This window comes from Staurois parvus, unplaced genomic scaffold (genome assembly GCF_062004578.1).
Source record: "Staurois parvus isolate SC_StPar_1 unplaced genomic scaffold, SC_StPar_1.0 ptg001432l, whole genome shotgun sequence".
NCBI lineage: Eukaryota > Metazoa > Chordata > Amphibia > Anura > Ranidae > Staurois > Staurois parvus.
Genome location: NW_028319228.1, coordinates 8,981,790 through 9,001,980, shown reverse-complemented (window position 1 = coordinate 9,001,980; position 20,191 = coordinate 8,981,790). Strand labels below are relative to the sequence as shown.

At 46.5% G+C, this 20,191-nt stretch overlaps 1 pseudogene; it reads left to right on the top strand.

The window, feature by feature from the left end:
* Positions 1 to 233: 233 nt before the first annotated feature.
* LOC149436047 (uncharacterized) overlaps positions 234 to 20,191 on the top strand; it is a 124,261-nt pseudogene continuing 104,303 nt past the window's right edge.

The window sequence follows — 20,191 nt, the reverse complement described above, 5'->3', positions numbered from 1 at the left end:
CTCATCATGTGTATTCAGCTTAGTCAATGAACCCTTCCACCATGTGCTCTACATCCTCCCATCTGTTGCCCAGATCTTTACAGAGATCTGTGATCTCCTGTTTATAAGAGGAATCCAGCCTAGTCACATAGGCCTCAAAATCCTGGCCAGTGGGTCCTGATGTAGGCCTCCAGGTCCCATCCCTCTTTAGATCCCTGGGATGTTGGATAGGGGCTTCTGGACTGGACCGAGCCATGTTCAGAGTCCTGAGGTGAGTGTGTACGGTGTCAGGTATTCACCTGTGAAGCCGCATGGTTTCCGTAGGAATGGGCTGGCGCCATCTTGGAAGCCGGAGATCCCTGGCTATGTGATCTAGTAAAAAAGTGGCCAATTTCACTTCCTTGAGGGGGACCGCTAGGTCAGCGACCCTCACTGCAGCTGCGTTTGCCCATGTGAGCGTGGGGCGATTCCAGGGAGTTGCGTTGTGCACCGTGAGTCGGTCAGAGCTGGAGGCATCTGCTGGAAGGGGCTAGTCATCCTATAACTGTTCTCATTGAGCATAAAAATTTGGAATTCATTCGCTCTGTCAAGAGATTGTCTTCCAGACAAGCATGTTGGTCTTTATTCTTTTCCAGGTTCAATTTTATTATATCATATCTACCTGGATCAAGGAATGGTAAGGCCAATGCCTTATCAATGATGTTGTCTGATCCTCCCCAGGAAGGCGACTCTGAATGTACAATTCTAACTCAAAAGAACTTCCTAGGGGCCACAAGTACCAAGACATTCTTGAGTCTTCTCCATGAGGGGTATGAGAATGACCCACTTCTCAATCATCCTCCTGAGGACATTAACCTTGAATACAAGATTGGCTTTTGGACTCAAGCACATCATCTCTATGTACCTTAATCTGCTCAGGTTGAAGCCCTCAAATTAGTTCATGACTCTAAACTTGCGGGGCATTTTGGGGTTTCTAAGACAGAAGAGCTTTTGTCACATTTATTCTGGTGGCCTGGTTATAAGAAAGATGTAAAACACTATGTGGCCTCCTGTCTGACGTGCAAACACCGTAAGACATCCCAAGCTTCTCCTTTAGGGTTGCTCCAGACACTCCCTGTTCCATCAAGACCTTGGGGGTCAATTTCTATAGACTGTGGTCGATTTACCTCCCTCAATAGAAATGACCACTATCTTGGTAGTCGTCGACCGTCGTACTAAGATGCCTCATTTTATACCGGTTAAGGGGGTACCTTTTGCTGAACAAACTGCGGAGTTGATGGTTCGGGATGTTTTTAAACTACATGGAATTCCTGATGATGTGGTATCTGACAGAAGAGTACAGTTTACTTAAAAATTTTGGAAAAGCTTTTGTTCAGCTTTGGTGTAACAATTTCATTCTCAGTCTAATGGTCAGACCAAGAGGACCAATCAAACTTTGGAGCAGTACCTTCGGTTTTTTGTCAGGTATCTTCAGGATGACTGGATGGACTATCTTCCTATGGCAAATACATGAATGACTCAGCTTTACATCTTTATTGTAAAATTACTTCTGGTGACACCGCCATATTTTGTAATTGTAATTATATGTCTTTTACAAGATTGGATAAATAAATGGTTCTCTTTTAAATCATTTATTGTTAGGTTACTCTTTGGTCTAACATGTGCCTTAAAAATCCCACCAATAAGAGGGCTTCTCCATTGTATCTTTGAGGAATGATGGCACTTCTTGTATCACATCTATTCCTTGTTTTTCTTTAACTATGATTGTCTGCTTATGCATTTTAAGTTGCTCTCCATTACAGTTTTTAGTTATGTACTCAATGTTAATGGTGCTCATTAGAGATGAGCGAATCGAACTAGGTGAAGTGGAATTCGTTTCGAATATTAGGAAAATTTCGGATGCGCGAATCGAAATTTTTCCTAAAATGGCGGCGACATGTGCGGCGACGGAGCGGGGATGTCTGGGAAGGCGCGCAGACAAGGCGCGCTGACCCATAATGCATTCATTCATGACATGTGATCGCATTAGCCAATCAGCAGCCAGCCAGCCAGCACTGTGTAATGGTCGAGCTATAAATGGCGGCCATTTTAGAATTCTCCATTTGCCTCCAGTCATTCAACAGAGGCAGACCTGGCTGTATTCAGGGAGAGAGTTAGGGACACAGAAACGTTACTTAGGGACACAGAAACGTTAGTTAGGGACACAGAAACGTTACTTAGGGCCACAGAAACGTTACTTAGGGACAAAGAAACGTTACTTAGGGCCACAGAAACTTTACTTAGGGACACAGAAACGTTACTTAGGGACACAGAAACGTTACTTAGGGACACAGAAACGTTACTTAGGGCCACAGAATCGTTACTTAGGGCCACAGAAACGTTACTTAGGGCCACAGAAATGTTACTTAGGGCCACAGAATCGTTACTTAGGGCCACAGAATCGTTACTTAGGGCCACAGAAACGTTACTTAGGGCCACAGAATTGTTACTTAGGGACAGACACAGAATTGTTACTGAGGGACACAGAATTGTTACTGAGGGCCACAGAACTGTTACTTAGGGCCACAGAAACGTTACTTAGGGACACAGAATTGTTGCTCAGGGACAGACACAGAATTGTTACTTAGGGACAGACACAGAATTGTTACTGAGGGACACAGAATCGTTACTTAGGGCCACAGAAATGTTACTTAGGGCCACAGAAACGTTACTTAGGCCACAAAATTGTTACTTAGGGACAGACACAGAATTGTTACTGAGGGACACAGATTTGTTACTGAGGGCCACAGAACTGTTACTTAGGGCCACAGAAACGTTACTTAGGGCCACAGAAACGTTACTTAGGGCTACAGAAACATTACTTAGGGCCACAGAATCGTTACTTAGGGCCACAGAATCGTTACTTAGGGCCACAGAAACGTTACTTAGGGCCACAGAAACGTTACTTAGGGCCACAGAAACGTTACTTAGGGCCACAGAATTGTTACTTAGGGACAGACACAGAATTGTTACTGAGGGACACAGATTTGTTACTGAGGGCCACAGAACCGTTACTTAGGGCCACAGAAACGTTACTTAGGGACACAGAATTGTTACTCAGAGACAGACAGAATTGTTACTGAGGGACACAGAATTGTTACTGAGGGCCACAGAACTGTTACTTAGGGCCACAGAAACGTTACTTAGGGCCACAGAAACGTTACTTAGGGCTACAGAAACTTTACTTAGGGCCACAGAATCGTTACTTAGGGCCACAGAAACGTTACTTAGGGCCACAGAAACGTTACTTAGGGACACAGAATTGTTACTCAGGGACAGACACAGAATTGTTACTGAGGGACACAGAATTGTTACTGAGGGACACAGAATTGTTACTCAGGGACACAGAATTGTTACTGAGGGACACAGAATTGTTACTGAGGGACACAGAATTGTTACTCAGGGACAGACACAGAATTGTTACTCAGGGACAGACACAGAATTGTTACTGAGGGACACAGAATTGTTACTGAGGGACACAGAATTGTTACTCAGCGACAGACACAGAATTGTTACTCAGGGACAGACACAGAATTGTTACTGAGGGACACAGAATTGTTACTGAGGGACACAGAATTGTTACTCAGCGACAGACACAGAATTGTTACTCAGGGACAGACACAGAATTGTTACTGAGGGACACAGAATTGTTACTGAGGGACACAGAATTGTTACTCAGTGACAGAGACAGAATTGTTACTCAGGGACAGACACAGAATTGTTACTGAGGGACACAGAATTGTTACTGAGGGACACAGAATTGTTACTCAGGGACACAGAATTGTTACTCAGGGACACAGAATTGTTACTGAGGGACACAGAATTGTTACTGAGGGACACAGAATTGTTACTGAGGACACAGAATTGTTACTCAGGGACACAGAATTGTTACTGAGGGACACAGAATTGTTACTCAAGGACAGACACAGAATTGTTACTCAGGGACAGACACAGAATTGTTACTGAGGGACACAGAATTGTTACTGAGGGACACAGAATTGTTACTGAGGGACACAGATTTGTTACTGAGGGCCACAGAACCGTTACTTAGGGCCACAGAAACGTTACTTAGGGACACAGAATTGTTACTCAGGGACAGACACAGAATTGTTACTGAGGGACAGACACAGAATTGTTACTGAGGGACACAGAATTGTTACTGAGGGACACAGAATTGTTACTGAGGGACACAGAATTGTTACTGAGGGACACAGAATTGTTACTCAGGGACAGACACAGAATTGTTACTCAGGGACAGACACAGAATTGTTACTGAGGGACACAGAATTGTTACTGAGGGACACAGAATTGTTACTCAGCGACAGACACAGAATTGTTACTCAGGGACAGACACAGAATTGTTACTGAGGGACACAGAATTGTTACTCAGCGACAGACACAGAATTGTTACTCAGGGACAGACACAGAATTGTTACTGAGGGACACAGAATTGTTACTCAGGGACACAGAATTGTTACTCAGGGACACAGAATTGTTACTGAGGGACACAGAATTGTTACTGAGGGACACAGAATTGTTACTCAGGGACAGACACAGAATTGTTACTCAGGGACACAGAATCGTTTAATTAAAGAGTATGTCAGACAACATGCAGAGGAGTGGCAGAGGAGGCAATGTTTTAGGAGCGAGCAGACGTGGCAGCAGAGGAAGGGGTCGAGGCAGCACTAGTCGCAGCCAGAGGCCAGTGCTCCCGGTGTCATCCAGCGGTCGTGTCTCCACTGACAACCCTGCCGTCATTGATTGGTTGGCTCGGTCGTCTTCCTCTTCCCAGGTCACCTCTGACACCTACAGCCAACGGTCGGTGGGTACGTCAGACACAACCGTTAGTTGGCATGGCCCGGGAGCAAGCCCACTGAAATCACGTGTCCTCTACCTGCCCCTGTCCTTTGGTGTTCCCTCACCAAGCGAAGTATCGCATGCTGTGGGCTCATCCCCACTGTACAGTGAGGAAGAGCTAACAGAGGGCGGTCAGGAACGGGGGGAGACATCCGCCTCTTCAGCAGCCAGGCGAAGAAGTAGTGGCGAGGAGAGTGGCTCGGTAGCTGGTCTAGAGACAGGACTGTCTCCTGACCCACACACAGCCGAGGGGGCTAGTAGTGAGGCGGAGACCCTAATTGAGGATGATGAGGCTGATTGCACTTGGCAGCCTCGTCGTCATCAGGCTATTGCTTCCGCATCATCAGGAGAAGAGGGTGGCAGCTTGGCAGCGAGCAAAACAGTCGGTGGGTTGCCCAGGAGGCAGCAGGGTCGCAGCAGTGTCAGTGGAGGCAAACGGCCACGGAGTACAGCACCAGCTCCACTGCAGCCTACCACCACGGCCAGTAGTGGTGCCGGTGTGCACGGAGGAAGCAGCAGTCAGCCAGTGAGGAGTATCGGGGGCAAAGTTTCCTACTCGGCGGTGTGGCAATTTTTTGTCAAGCCGCCCGAGGAAGTAAACGTAGCCGTATGTCGACTATGTGGCCAGAAAGTCAAGCGTGGCCAGGGGGCCCATGTTGGGACTACAGCGTTGCGTCAGCATATGCAGCATCGCCATTTGGTGGCCTGGGAAAACCGTGATAAAGATACGGCGGTTCTGCCTGCCCCAGCCCCCGCTCCATCACCCGCTCCGTTACTTTCTCCGTCACCCGACGTCAATCGCCCTCTATCAGCCAGTCAAGGCTCCAACACCTCTGCTGAGGGGAGTTGTCGCTCGTTGGCATCTTCCGCTCGTTCTGATGCTCCTTCTCCTGCTACTCCTCTTCACGGATTCCGTCAGCAGTCTTTCTTGGAATCCGTTTCCAAGAGACAACAGTTTGCGAGCACGCACCCGACGGTGCAAAAGCTGAACGTCCTCCTGTCCAAGTTGCTGGTGCTGCAGTCCCTCCCTTTCCAAGTGGTGGACTCAGCACCTTTCCGAGAAATGATGGCTTGTGCCGCGCCGCGGTGGAGAGTGCCAAGCCATTATTTCTTCGCCAAAAAGGCAGTGCCAGCCCTGCATTCACATGTAGAAGAGATGGTGGGCCAGTCTTTGAGCATGTCGGTCTCTGCCAAAGTGCACGGCAGCGCCGACGTGTGGAGCTGTAACTACGGTCAGGGACAGTACATGTCATTTACGGCCCACTGGGTGAACGTGGTGCCGGCACAGCCGCACCAGCAACTTGGACAGGTCACGCCGCTTTTGCCTCCACGTTTGCACGTCCTTGGTCCGGCAAAGATGTCCGCCTCTACCACCTCTTCTTCCGCCGTGTCCTCAGCCGCCACCCCCGTGCCAAGTCCCATTACCCGACCGGCATATCACATGTGCAGGGCGCAACGGTGTCACGCTGTGCTGCACCTGGTATGCCTTGGCGAACGTAGTCACACAGGGGAGGAACTTCTGAGTGTAATGAACAGAGAAATCGACAGATGGCTGTCTCCGCGCAAACTGAAAATCGGAACCATGTTGACCGACAACGGAAAGAACATGGTGTCTGCTCTGCGTCAAGGAAGGTTGTGCCATGCGCCATGCATGGCTCACGTGTTCAATCTGGTTGTCAAGCGGTTCCTAAAATCCACCATCCCACTGCAAGACATCCTTAAAATGTCACGTAAACTTTGCATGCATTTCAGCCATTCCTACACCGCAAAGCACACCCTCCTTGAGCTGCAGCGGCAGAACGGAATTCCACAGCATCGCCTGATCTGCGACGTTGCAACAAGGTGGAATTCAACCCTACACATGTTAGACCGCCTTTACGAACAGCGAAAGGCCATCACCGATTTCCTGATGTTACAAGCGGATAAAGGTACTCCCCTGTGTAACTTCGATGTCAGCCATTGGCAGCTCATGCGTGACACCTGCCGCTTGCTCAGGCCCTTTGAGGAGGCCACGCTATTCGTGAGTCGGCAGGACTATGGGATGAACGACGTCATTCCTCTGTTGCACGTCCTGGAACAAATGCTGTTAACAATGGCTGGTCAGGGTGCAGTAGACGTGGCGCACAGATCTCAACGCCACATGACCCCTGTGGGGGCAGGACAGGAAGAAGAGGAGGAGGTAGAGGAGGACATTTGTGCTCAGGAATTATTGAGTGAAATGGGTGGTTTTTCCACTCAGAGGACAGGAGTGGAGGAGCAGGAGCATGTGGTAGAGGAGGAGGAGGAGGAGACAGAGGACCCAGACGCACCGTGGCAGTATGCTGTGGAGATGGAGGCAGGGAGTCCCTCGCATTCCTTGGCACAAATGGCCCATAGCATGCTCGGTTGCTTGCGTAGCGACAGCCGAATAATAACCATCAGACAGAGGGATGACTTTTGGCTGTCCACCTTGTTGGACCCTCGCTACCGTTCAAAAATGGTGGCCTTTTTCACACCTGCTGAGAGGGAGGCCAAAATAACGTACTATAAAAACCACCTATGTAGTCAGCTGGTCTCTGCCTTTCTGCGCCAACGTCCATCCTCAGACACTGTGGGCCCTGTGCGCTCGCGTTCCGCTGCCATGGCAGCAGGGGAGGGGTGGGGTGGTAGGAGCAGTGGCAGCTCCACCAGCAGCGGCTGCCTCAGTCTGCAGTCGATGATGAGTAGCTTTCTTCACCAGCGCAGTGAGGAAACTACTAACCAGCCGCAGCAGCAGCAGCATCAGGTGGACCTGGAGCAGGACCTCAAACAACAGGCTTAGGCCTACTTGGACAGCACCCTGCCAACCGAGGTAGACAATCCCCTTGACTACTGGGCAACGAAACTTGACCTTTGGCCCCAACTAGCTGAATTTGCCCTTGAAAGGCTGTCATGCCCGGCCAGTAGCGTGGCATCGGAGCGCGTGTTTAGTGCAGCAGGAGGTATTGTAACTCCGCGGAGGACACGACTGTCCACCCAAAGTGTGGAGAGACTCACGTTTGTGAAAATGAATCAGGCGTGGATTAGTCTGGATTTCAAACCACCAGTTCCTGACACAACTGACTAAATCCGCCATGAATCATGCCCCAAACATGTGCCACTTTCAGGTCTCCTCACACACTGCTGGTGTGTTCCATTTTTTGTCATAGGGTGCTGGCAGATTACGGGCCTCCCATAGCTGCTGCCAGGCCCCTAATCTGCCATGGGCCCCTGTACCGCCTCCTCATGCTGCTGCCAGGTCCACAGTGTCTCATGCCATGTGCCACTTTCAGGTCTCCTCACACTGCTGTTGTGTTCCATTTTTTGTCATAGGGTGCTGGCAGATTACGGGCCTCCCATTGCTGCTGCCAGGCCCCTAATCTGCCATGGGCCCCTGTACCGCCTCCTCATGCTGCTGCCAGGTCCACAGTCTCTCATGGGTCCCTGTACGGCCTCCCATTGCTGCTGTCTCCATCGCGACACTCTGCCATGTGCCACTTTCAGGTCTCCTCACACACTGCTGGTGTGTTCCATTTTTTGTCATAGGGTGCTGGCAGATTACGGGCCTCCCATAGCTGCTGCCAGGCCCCTAATCTGCTATGGGCCCCTGTACCGCCTCCTCATGCTGCTGCCAGGTCCAGAGTCTCTCATGGGTCCCTGTACGGCCTCCCATTGCTGCTGTCTCCATCGCCACACTCTGCCATGTGCCACTTTCAGGTCTCCTCACACACTGCTGGTGTGTTCCATTTTTTGTCATAGGGTGCTGGCAGATTACGGGCCTCCCATAGCTGCTGCCAGGCCCCTAATGTGCCATGGGCCCCTGTACCGCCTCCTCATGCTGCTGCCAGGTCCATAGTGTCTCATGCCATGTGCCACTTTCAGGTCTCCTCACACTGCTGGTGTGTTCCATTTTTTGTCATAGGGTGCTGGCAGATTACGGGCCTCCCATTGCTGCTGCCAGGCCCCTAATCTGCCATGGGCCCCTGTACCGCCTCCTCATGCTGCTGCCAGGTCCAGAGTCTCTCATGGGTCCCTGTACGGCCTCCCATTGCTGCTGTCTCCATCGCCACACTCTGCCATGTGCCACTTTCAGGTCTCCTCACACTGCTGGTGTGTTACATTTTTTGTCATAGGGTGCTGGCAGATTACGGGCCTCCCATTGCTGCTGCCAGGCCCCTAATCTGCCATGGGCCCCTGTACCGCCTCTTCATGCTGCTGCCAGGTCCAGAGTGTGTCATGGGTCCCTGTACGGCCTCCCATTGCTGCTGCTAGGAGGCAGCAGGGTCGCAGCAGTGTCAGTGGAGGCAAACGGCCACGGAGTAGAGCACCAGCTCCACTGCAACCTACCACCACGGCCAGTAGTGGTGCCGGTGTGCACGGAGGAAGTAGCAGTCAGCCAGTGAGGAGTAGCGGGGGCAAAGTTTCCTACTCGGCGGTGTGGCAATTTTTCGTCAAGCCGCCCGAGGAAGTAAACGTAGCCGTATGTCGACTATGTGGCCAGAAAGTCAAGCGTGGCCAGGGGGCCCATGTTGGGACTACAGCGTTGCGTCAGCATATGCAGCGTCGCCATTCGGTGGCCTGGGAAAACTGTGATAAAGATATGGCGGTTCTGCCTGCCCCAGCCCAGGGTTCCATTTTGTCATAGGGTGCTGGCAGATTACGGGCCTCCCATTGCTGCTGCCAGGCCTTAATCTGCCATGGGCCCCTGTACCGCCTCCTCATGCTGCTGCCAGGTCCACAGTGTCTCATGGGTCCCTGAACCGCCTCCCATTGCTGCTGTCTCCATCGCCACACTCTGCCATGTGCCACTTTCAGGTCTCCTCACACTGCTGGTGTGTTACATTTTTTGTCATAGGGTGCTGGCAGATTACGGGCCTCCCATTGCTGCTGCCAGGCCCGTAATCTGTCATGGGCCCCAGTACCGCCTCCTCATGCTGCTGCCAGGTCCACAGTCTCTCATGGGTCCCTGTACGGCCTCCCATTGCTGCTGTCTCCATCACCACACTCTGCCATGTGCCACTTTCAGGTCTCCTCACACTGCTGGTGTGTTCCATTTTTTGTCATAGGGTGCTGGCAGATTACGGGCCTCCCATTGCTGCTGCCAGGCCCGTAATCTGCCATGGGCCCCTGTACCGCCTCCTCATGCTGCTGCCAGGTCCAGAGTCTCTCATGGGTCCCTGTACGGCCTCCCATTGCTGCTGTCTCCATCGCCACACTCTGCCATGTGCCACTTTCAGGTCTCCTCACACACTGCTGGTGTGTTCCATTTTTTGTCATAGGGTGCTGGCAGCTTACGGGCCTCCCATTGCTGCTGCCAGGCCCCTAATCTGTCATGGGCCCCAGTACCGCCTCCTCATGCTGCTGCCAGGTCCACAGTCTCTCATGGGTCCCTGTACGGCCTCCCATTGCTGCTGTCTCCATCGCCACACTCTGCCATGTGCCACTTTCAGGTCTCCTCACACTGCTGGTGTGTTCCATTTTTTGTCATAGGGTGCTGGCAGATTACGGGCCTCCCATAGCTGCTGCCATGCCAATAATCTGCCATGGGCCCCTGTACCGCCTCCTCATGCTGCTGCCAGGTCCAGAGTCTCTCATGGGTCCCTCTACGGCCTCCCATTGCTGCTGTCTCCATCGCCACACTCTGCCATGTGCCACTTTCAGGTCTCCTCACACACTGCTGGTGTGTTCCATTTTTTGTCATAGGGTGCTGGCAGATTACGGGCCTCCCATTGCTGCTGCCAGGCCTGTAATCTGCCATGGGCCCCCGTACCGACTCCTCATGCTGCTGCCAGGCCCGTAATCTGTCATGGGCACCTGTTGTCGCTTGTTGGCATATTCCGCTCGTTCAGATGCTCCTTCTCCTGCTACTCCTCTTCACGGATTCCGTCAGCAGTCTTTCTTGGAATCCGTTTCCAAGAGACAACAGTTTGCGAGCACGCACCCGACGGTGCAGAAGCTGAACGTCCTCCTGTCCAAGTTGCTGCTGCCAGGCTCGTAATCTGTCATGCGCCCCTGTACCGCCTCCTCATGCTGCTGCCAGGTCCAGAGTGTGTCATGGGCCCCCGTACCGACTCCTCATGCTGCTGCCATGCCCGTAATCTGTCATGGACCCCTGTACCGCCTCCTCATGCTGCTGCCAGGTCCAGAGTGTGTCATGGGTCCCTGTACGGCCTCCCATTGCTGCTGCCAGGCCCGTAATCTGCCATGGGCCCCCGTACCAACTCCTCATGCTGCTGCCAGGCCCGTAATCTGTCATGGGCCCCTGTACCGCCTCCTCATGCTGCTGCCAGGTCCAGAGTCTCTCATGGGTCCCTGTACGGCCTCCCATTGCTGCTGTCTCCATCGCCACACTCTGCCATGTGCCACTTTCAGGTCTCCTCACACTGCTGGTGGTTTCCATTTTTGTCATAGGGTGCTGTATGGCCTCCCATTGCTGCTGCCTCCACCGCCACACTGTGGCTCCACACTCTGGTTTTGGCCCCGTGACTGCCCAAATGAGTGAAGTGTGCGGTGATTCTAAGATCGACGGCACTCATCTGCATGTCATACTGACTGTCAGTATTATTTCTCTTCCCCAGCAGACTCCAAGGGCATTTAAATTAAAGGTACAGTGTTCTGCACTAATATAAAGGCTCTCTGAAGCCTAGAAACACCCTTTTATAAGTTAAATTCGCAGCGAATATATTCGACTCGAATCGAAATTTTTTCACAAATTCGCCGAATCAGTCGAATCGAATTTTTGAATAATTCGCTCATCTCTAGTGCTCATCTAGGGATCTTGTAGCATATCCAGTCAACTTTCTATATTGATTTAATAAAATACAGTCATGGCCGAAATTGTTGGCACCCTTGATATTTTTCCTGAAAATCAAGTATTTCACACAAAAAAGGTATTGCATTAACACATGTTTTGCTATACACATGTTTATTCCCTTTGTATGTATTGGAACAAATATAAAACAGAGGCAGAAAAGCAAATATGACATAATGTCACACAAAACCCCAAAAATGGGCTGGACAAAAGTATTGGCACCCTTAACTTAATATTTGGTTGCACACCCTTTGGAAAACATAACTGAAATCAGTCGCTTCCTATAACCATCAATAAGCTTCTGACACCTCTCACCCGGAATTTTGGACCACTCTTCCTTTGCAAACAGCTCCAGGTCTCTCTTATTGGAAGGACACCTTTTCCCAACAGCAATTTTAAGATCTCTCCACAGGTGTTCAATGGGATTTAGATCTGGGCTCATTGCTGGCCACTTCAGAACTCTCCAGCGCTTCTTTGCCATCCATTTCTGAGTGCTTTTTGACGTATGTTTGGGGTCATTGTCCTGCTGGAAGACCCAGGATCTTGGACGCAAACCCAGCTTTCTGACACTGGGCCCTACAGTGCGACCCAAAATCCTTTGGTAATCCTCAGATTTCATGATGCCTTGCACACAGTCAAGGCACCCAGTGCCAGAGGCAGCAAAACAACCCCAAAACATCATTGAACCTCCACCATATTTTACCGTAGGTACTGTGTTTTGTTCTTTGTAGGCCTCATTCCGTTTTCGGTAAACAGTAGAATGATGTGCTTTACCGAAAAGCTCTATCTTGGTCTCATCTGTCCACAAGACGTTTTCCCAGAAGGCTTTTGGCTTACTCAAGTACATTTTGGCAAACTGTAGTCTTGCTTTTTTATGTCTCTGTGTCAGCAGTGGGGTCCTCCTGGGTCTCCTGCCATAGCGTTTCATTTCATTTAAATGTCGACGGATAGTTCGCGCTGACACTGATACTCCCTGAGCCTGCAGGACAGCTTGAATGTCTTTGGAACATGTTTGGGGCTGCTTATCCACCATCCGGACTATTCTGCGTTGCAATCTTTCATCAATTTTCCTCATCCGTCCACGACCAGGGAGATTAGCTACAGTGCCATGGGTTGCAAACTTCTTGATAATGTTGCGCACTGTGGACAAAGGCAAATCTAGTTCTCTGGAGATGGACTTGTAACCTTGAGATTGTTGATATTTTGCCACAATTTTGGTTCTCAGGTCCTCAGACAGTTCTCGTCTCCTCTTTCTGTTGTCCATGCTTAGTGTGGCACAGACAGACACACAATGCAAAGGTTAAGTGAACGTCTCTCCTTTTTATCTGCTTTCAGGTGTGATTTCTATATTGCCCACACCTGTTACTTGCCCCAGGTGAGTTTACAGGAGCATCACATGCTTGTAACATTCTTATTTATCCGCAGTTGTGAAAGGGTGCCAATACTTTTGTCCAGCCCATTTTTGGAGGTTTGTGTGACATTATGTCGAATTTGCTTTCTTTCCTCCCTTTTTTTGTTTTGTCCCAATACACACAAAGGGAATAAACATGTGTATAGCAAAACATGTGTTAATGCAATACGTTTCGTGAGAAATACATGATTTCCTGGAGAAATATCAAGGGTGCCAACAATTTCGGCCATGACTGTATACCATATGCACTGTTGCATAACTGCTCTCTGAATTGCTTTTGGTAATGACAATGTGACATTTTTGTACTTACCTTGTTCTGAAAATATTGTACAAACTGCACACATCTCTTTCTCTATTATACTGGCTAAGTACAAATGCCCACATAATGTGCAGCAAGTCTATACAATATTTGAAAGCTGCTATCTTTGAAATAACATACCTGTCTGTTTTGTTAACCACTTGCCTACTTGGCACTTTTACCCCCTTCCTGCCCAGGCCAATTTTCAGCTTTCAGTGTTGTTACACTTTGAATAACTATTGCGTGGTCTTGCAACACTGTACACAAACAAAATTTTAATCTTTTTTTTTAGAGACATAGAGCTTTCTTTTGGTGGCATTTAATCACCACTGGGTTTTTTATTTTTTGCTAAACAAACTAAAAAAGACTGAAAATTAAAAAAAAAAAATGTTTTTTCTTAGTTTCTGTTATAATATTTTGTAAATAAGTAATCTTTCTCCTTCACTGATGTGTGCTAATGAGCCTGCATTGATGGGGTGATGGGCAGATCAGCGGCATTGATGAGGAGACACTGGTAGGTTGCACTGGTGGGCATTGACAGTCATCACTGGTGGGCACTGAAAGGCAGCACTCATATATGGCACTGATAGGCGGCACTGATGGGCACTGATAGGCGGCACTGACTGGCACTGTTAGGTGGCACTGATTGGAACTGTTAGGCAGCACCGATGGGCACTGATAGGTGGCACGGATTGGCTGCTCTGATAGGCGTCACTGACTGGCACTGATAGTTGGCACTGAAATACAGCTCTGATGGGCACTGATATGTGGCATTGATGTGCACTGGTAGGCAGTGATAGGTGGCATTGATGTGCACTGACAAGTGGCATTGATGGGCACTGATAGGTGCCCTGATGAGCAGTGTAGATGTCCCCTCTGAGGAATGCCGCTTACCTGCTCTCCTCACACGCTGTCAGCATGAGGAGAGGACTGCCGATAACTTGCATTTCCTTGTCTATATGCAATCAGCTGTGATTGGACACAGCTGATCACATGACAGAGCCTGTGTCTTCGGCTCTTTACTGTGATCGGTGATCCATTGTGTCCCAGGGACACAGCGTGCCACCGATTGCCGCACCATGCTCCCCCAGGGCAGGCATGCGCAGTTAAAGTGGGAGAAAGTCATATGATGTCCTCCCAAAGCGAGAGAGCTGCTGCCCACTCGTCATTTCCTTATATGGTGGGCAGGAGGTGGTTAAGGATATAAATTAGGTTTTTACCCCAGACCAAAGCCAATCTGCTTCTATATTCTCCAGCCACTGGGCTATATGTTTGGCTGTTTTCTCTGAAATATGGAAATGCTATTGTTTAGTTTTACAAAACAACTGAATTTCTGCAATGTAGGTTGGGGCTTTGGAGTTGTTTTTGTACACTTTGGGTTGATTTCATACACAGTAGGGCTTTGTACTGAAAATAAGACCAAAAGTTACTAAGTGATTGGTCATGCCACTGATTGGATGTCTGTATGAAGTTGATACCATTAACTACCAACACTTAATTATAGTCTATCGCTACTACACCAACAAAACTACCTAAAAAAGCTCTTGTTTGTGGAAATCAACCATATTGGAATGCTGCTATAATAAATTAAAGTATTACATGTGCAATTTACGGTGTCACTGATGCTATCCCTGAGAATTGTAATGCTCTTTACAGCTTTAAGGTATCCCCTAAGCATGTGGTTTGAATGATTTTCATATTTTTTCCCCTCTGAGTAATAAAGTTTAAAAAAAAACTTTTTTTTTGCATTCTTATATGTCCCCTAAGCCAATTCCCAGCTCCCTATGCTCATTGGTTGACACTCTCTTGCCTATTAGCCCAGAAAAAGACCATTACTCATTTTTAAGGTTCAGCTCCAATTGACTACAATGGGGTTTGGATTTGAGATCCACAATTGTCAAACTTGTATGGACCGAACCAAAGTACATTTGGTGAACATGAACTGAAGGCATGAATGTGGTTTTTCCCCTGGAGGCAACGTTAATATTTGCTCATTATTATCAAAATCTACAAAATGGACACAATTATTAAATATAATACAAAATAATATATTTAAAAGTATTATATTTTGAAGAAACACTGATGACTTAATCTTTCCATTACACTATTTTCTCCTGCTTCTCAAAAGATTTAGCAGCCCATCTAAAAATTTTTTTTCATATATACAGTATATCCAGCCCATATGCAATTCATAATACACAGTAAAGTGTTTTAGTGTTTTATATACCTAGTGGACTTTCTTTACACAAACTGTGGGTTTCCCTTTATAAACGTTTACAGTGCTCTGGAATTGGCTTTTAATAAGCATTTTTAAATGTTTAATATACTCTGATAATACTTAAAGTAGACCTCCAGCCTAAACCTAACTAGTCTTAAAAATATTCCTTCCCCCCTCCTAACACCTATGCTGACTAGACTGTGTAAAAAAGTAAATAAATAATAATAATAAAAAAAAAATATATATATATATATATATATATATATATGCCTAGTTTCAGCCTGCTCCAATCAAGTCACATGATCCAGCTCCCCTGTGTCAGTCAGTGGTTTCTGCAGAGGGGAGGAGAGAGCGGGGACAATGGCTGGGACATGGGAGCCTATGGGTGATGTTATTGCTGATAGGCATTGTTAAAAGCTCTCTCCTCTCCCCCGCAGCTGCCATTGGCTGACACAGGGGTTCACATCACTAGAGCAGGCTGAGAATAGGGAAGTATACACATCTTTTTTACATAGGCTAGTCAGCATGGGTGTTAGGAAGGCGGGAGGGGGGATTATTCAGACTAGTTAGGTTGGTTCTGGAATTATACTTTAATAACCCAACTGAACTTTCAGTTGAAGTCAGCTAAATACATTCCTGGTGCATCCAAACTAAAGGTGTAAATTTATTTTATTTTAGAAAGCAGCCACAGCTTGAGTTTAAAAGCCTGTCTCCTGTCAGCATGCTGCTGAGGGACCCCTGCTCTCTGTGTGGAAGAAGTTGCCTCTGTGCTGAGCTCTGACACATGCCCTACTAAGGAAGGCCATACAAGGGTCAAATTCTGAATGCATTTTCTTTAGAAAATTGAACATTTTGTGCATTTTGAAATCCTATGGTGCCACCACTGATTTAGAAATTCGACCAACAAAGCCTTTAATCACATGTTGCTAAAAAAAATAATTTTTTCGTGGCTGGGAATCTTTTTTTTTTATATATACAGGTCACAGCTCATGCTTATTTCTTTTTTGCACGATTCTCCCATCATTGATTAGAAATTTTGTTTTTCTAACAATTCCAACATGCCTGATCACTCAAATTCAATGGCCACATGAAAATCAGCTAATGCTGATGATTTTGCTCCTTAATGGTGCAAAATTTTAATGAAAATACTTAGTTACGATTTTCTAGAGAAAATGCATTCAGAATTCGTTTCATGTATGGTCTGCATTAGTCAGACCTGAAGCTCATCAATTAGCACATTAGCAAAGCTCATACTCCCTTCTGATTTAAGAGCTCTAGCTTTGACTAATGCAGGCCATAGACGGGTCAAAAACCGTCCGTTTAAGAAAAAAAAAAACGATAATTGGTCGTTCGATCGGCCGACCTTACCACCAATGGTAAAAAAAAATTTTGTCCCGTCTACGGCTGGCATTTAACCCCATAATTACTTCTGTCCCTTGCAGAGAGCTCCGCTATTATATTTTACATGAACGTCTTGCAGTTGAAACAATGTATCCATTTATATCCATTTCGGAAACAGATGTTTTTATTCGGATACAAATGGATACATTGTTGCAACCACAAGACTTTCATGTAAAATATAATAGCGGACTGAAATTCTTCTTCTTCTTTTTCTTCTTCTTTTCTTCTTCTTCTTCTTCTTTTTCTTCTTCTTTTTTCTTCTTCTTCTTTTCTTCTTGCAGGTCACAGCTCATGCGCAGATTTTTTATCGGTAAAACGATCAGCCAATTTGCCCATCATTGCCGGGAAAATCGGCCGATCTTCAAAATCGGCCATGAAATTTCCAACATGACCGATAAAAAAATGTGCCAAAACCCCAAAAAACGGCCAACCAATTAGCCCACTAACGGTGCGAAAATCGCCCGATTTTTTTTTCGCCCGAAAAATCGGCCGATTTTTTATCTGTCTATGGCCCCCATAAGGCTGGCCATACATTATACAATTTTCTTGAGATTTTTGGTTTAGATTTACCAAACACCATATAACAAGAGGTCAAACATAACAACACTTTCAATTGTTTCCAATTAGGCAGGCCCTTGCACTACATAGTTGAAGGTAAATCTAAAGGAAATTGGGCAGAAATTGGACAGAAAATTGTATAGTGTATGGCCAGCCTAAGCCAGAGGCACTTCAGACCTCTGCAGAGAGATCACTGCACTCACACAAAGTGCAAGGCTTTTCTATTTAGGCTGTGGGAGCTTTTTTAAGAAAATGAACTGTAAATCTTTGAAAACCTTTTGTTTTGATGCTTGGGAGAGTCACCCTCTCTATTTGTCTTAAGTATTTTCTCACAGAAAAGGCAGAAGGAAACTGATAAGAAATTAAACATGTTACATTTGTCACTAAAACAGGAAATGAGGAAAAATCTTTCAAAAGCTACAACTGTTCTAGTGGCAACTGTTAAAAAGGAAATTTTGCATCACATTGAAGAGATTTTTTCTTACTTTGGGATGCGTCTTCTCCTTACATTGAACTAAATTCTTAGCCAATGAAACACAGACAGCAAATTAACAAAAAAAACAAAAATAAAAATCACTACACTGCACAAAATATTATATTCACATGTGTTTGTCAAACCCAATCTAAATATAAATTTGGAAGGCTGCATTAGAGCAGCACAGTGGCTAAATGGTTAGCACTTCCACTGGGCAGTATTAAGGTTGTTAGTTCAAATCCCAACCACCACACCACCTGCCTGGAGTTTGCATGCTCTGCCTGTGTGAGTTTCCTCTGGGAACCCTGGTTTCCTCCCACACTCCAAAGACATGCTAGTATGTTAATTGGATCCTGTCTAAATTGGTGCTAGTATGTGTATGTATGAATGTAAGTTAGGGACCTTAGATTGTATGCCCCTTGAAGGTTAGGGACTGATGTGCATGTATAATACATATGTAAAGCATAAATTGATGGCCCATCATAAGTACCTGTAATAATAATTAGAGCTAGTACAAAGAATATTTTCCTTAGAAGTAAACCAGACTACAGTAAGTGTCATCCCCAAAACACCAATATATGTTGCGAACAATGAAATCCTAAAGTCACACAAAATTACCTGCAATAAAAGCAATCTGTATGTTTTTCAGTTAGATTTGTATATTGTGTGTAGCTTTCTGTGTTGTTAATAAACTTAAACAGATGCATAACCAGCAGCCATAGTATGTACTGTGTATTTACTATAGTATGCAGTATTTAAACATGCTATGCAAAAGGGCCTACTTTAAATCTTTGGAGACTGTATTTCCTGCCAGTAAAAAAATGTCACCGTGATTTAGGTTAGAGTGCAAGCTGAAAATATATTTTAGCACATGCATCTTTTGTGCTCCTCTGTGACATCCCAAATGTGTTGGGCACGCAGCCATCACAGAGCACAACTCTCCCTGGAAGCACATCCTTTCAGTCTGGCTGCTTTCTGTAATGAAATGTGAGTCAAGGGCTGCCTCTGGAGTTTTTAAAATGCTCCTGAATGACAGCACAACACCACACTAATTACATCACAATAACTATGATAAGCATTTGCTGAATATTAAATATATCCTTAGTCCAGCAAGGTAAACCGATCTAAGGAAGCAAAGGGAGCAGAAATGCGTTTTAGAAGTTATAATATAAGAAGATTCCTAATACACTATATTAGTAATAAATTAAGTATCATATGCATACACATATTTAAATAATAAGTGATGTTAAAATGTTTAATAGTTTGTTGTAAACTGTATTGTACATCACATTGTAGGTTATAAGACTGAACTTGGAATGGAGGAAAATGCCACCATGTAAAACAGATTATTTGTGTGCTATTTATGAATGATGAAAATATTTTATGCTTCAAAGTAATATTTTTTTTTTATATTTAAAAGCACCTTTTAGTAAGGTATATTTTAAATATTCCTAAAAATAGGCACCCTACAAGTCTGCATGCATACATTTCTGATCTGTCACAATGTATGCCAATAAAAAAAAGTTGTACCGTTCATCAATAAAAAGCAGTCCCAGAGCCCCACGCAAGTGACATCATCCTTCTGCAAATACGAGAAAGCATTTCCTCATCCTCCTCTTTCACAGTAAACAGACTTCAACATTGTACTTTTTTAGTAAATCACAAGGTGAAAGGCTGACTGCCTGTCAGATAATTATGATATATTAAAGTGTATGTAAACTCTAACAATAGAAACCCTAATCTTTCTCTATTCTCCCATTAAATGAAGTGCATTGTGCCTTACCTGCTTCCCGTCTGCCATATAAGGTAATGACGGGTGCAAGGCGGTTCTCTCCTTTTGGAAGGACGTCAGATGACGTTCTCCCACTCTAACCGCGCATGCGCGGCTCTGGGGGCGTGCAGCATGGCAAACGGAGGTGCGCTGTGTCCATCGGACACAGCGGATCACTGATCAACGGAAAGAGCTGAAGATGTCGGCTCGGTCATGTGATCAGCTGTGTCCATCACAGCTGATCCCATGTAAATAGGGAAATGCCGATTATTGGCATTTCTCTCCTCATGAGCTGTCACGCTGAGAGCTCGTGAGGAGTGGAGAGCCAGTAATTGGCATCCCTCAGAGGGGAAATGTACACCAATCATCAGGGCAC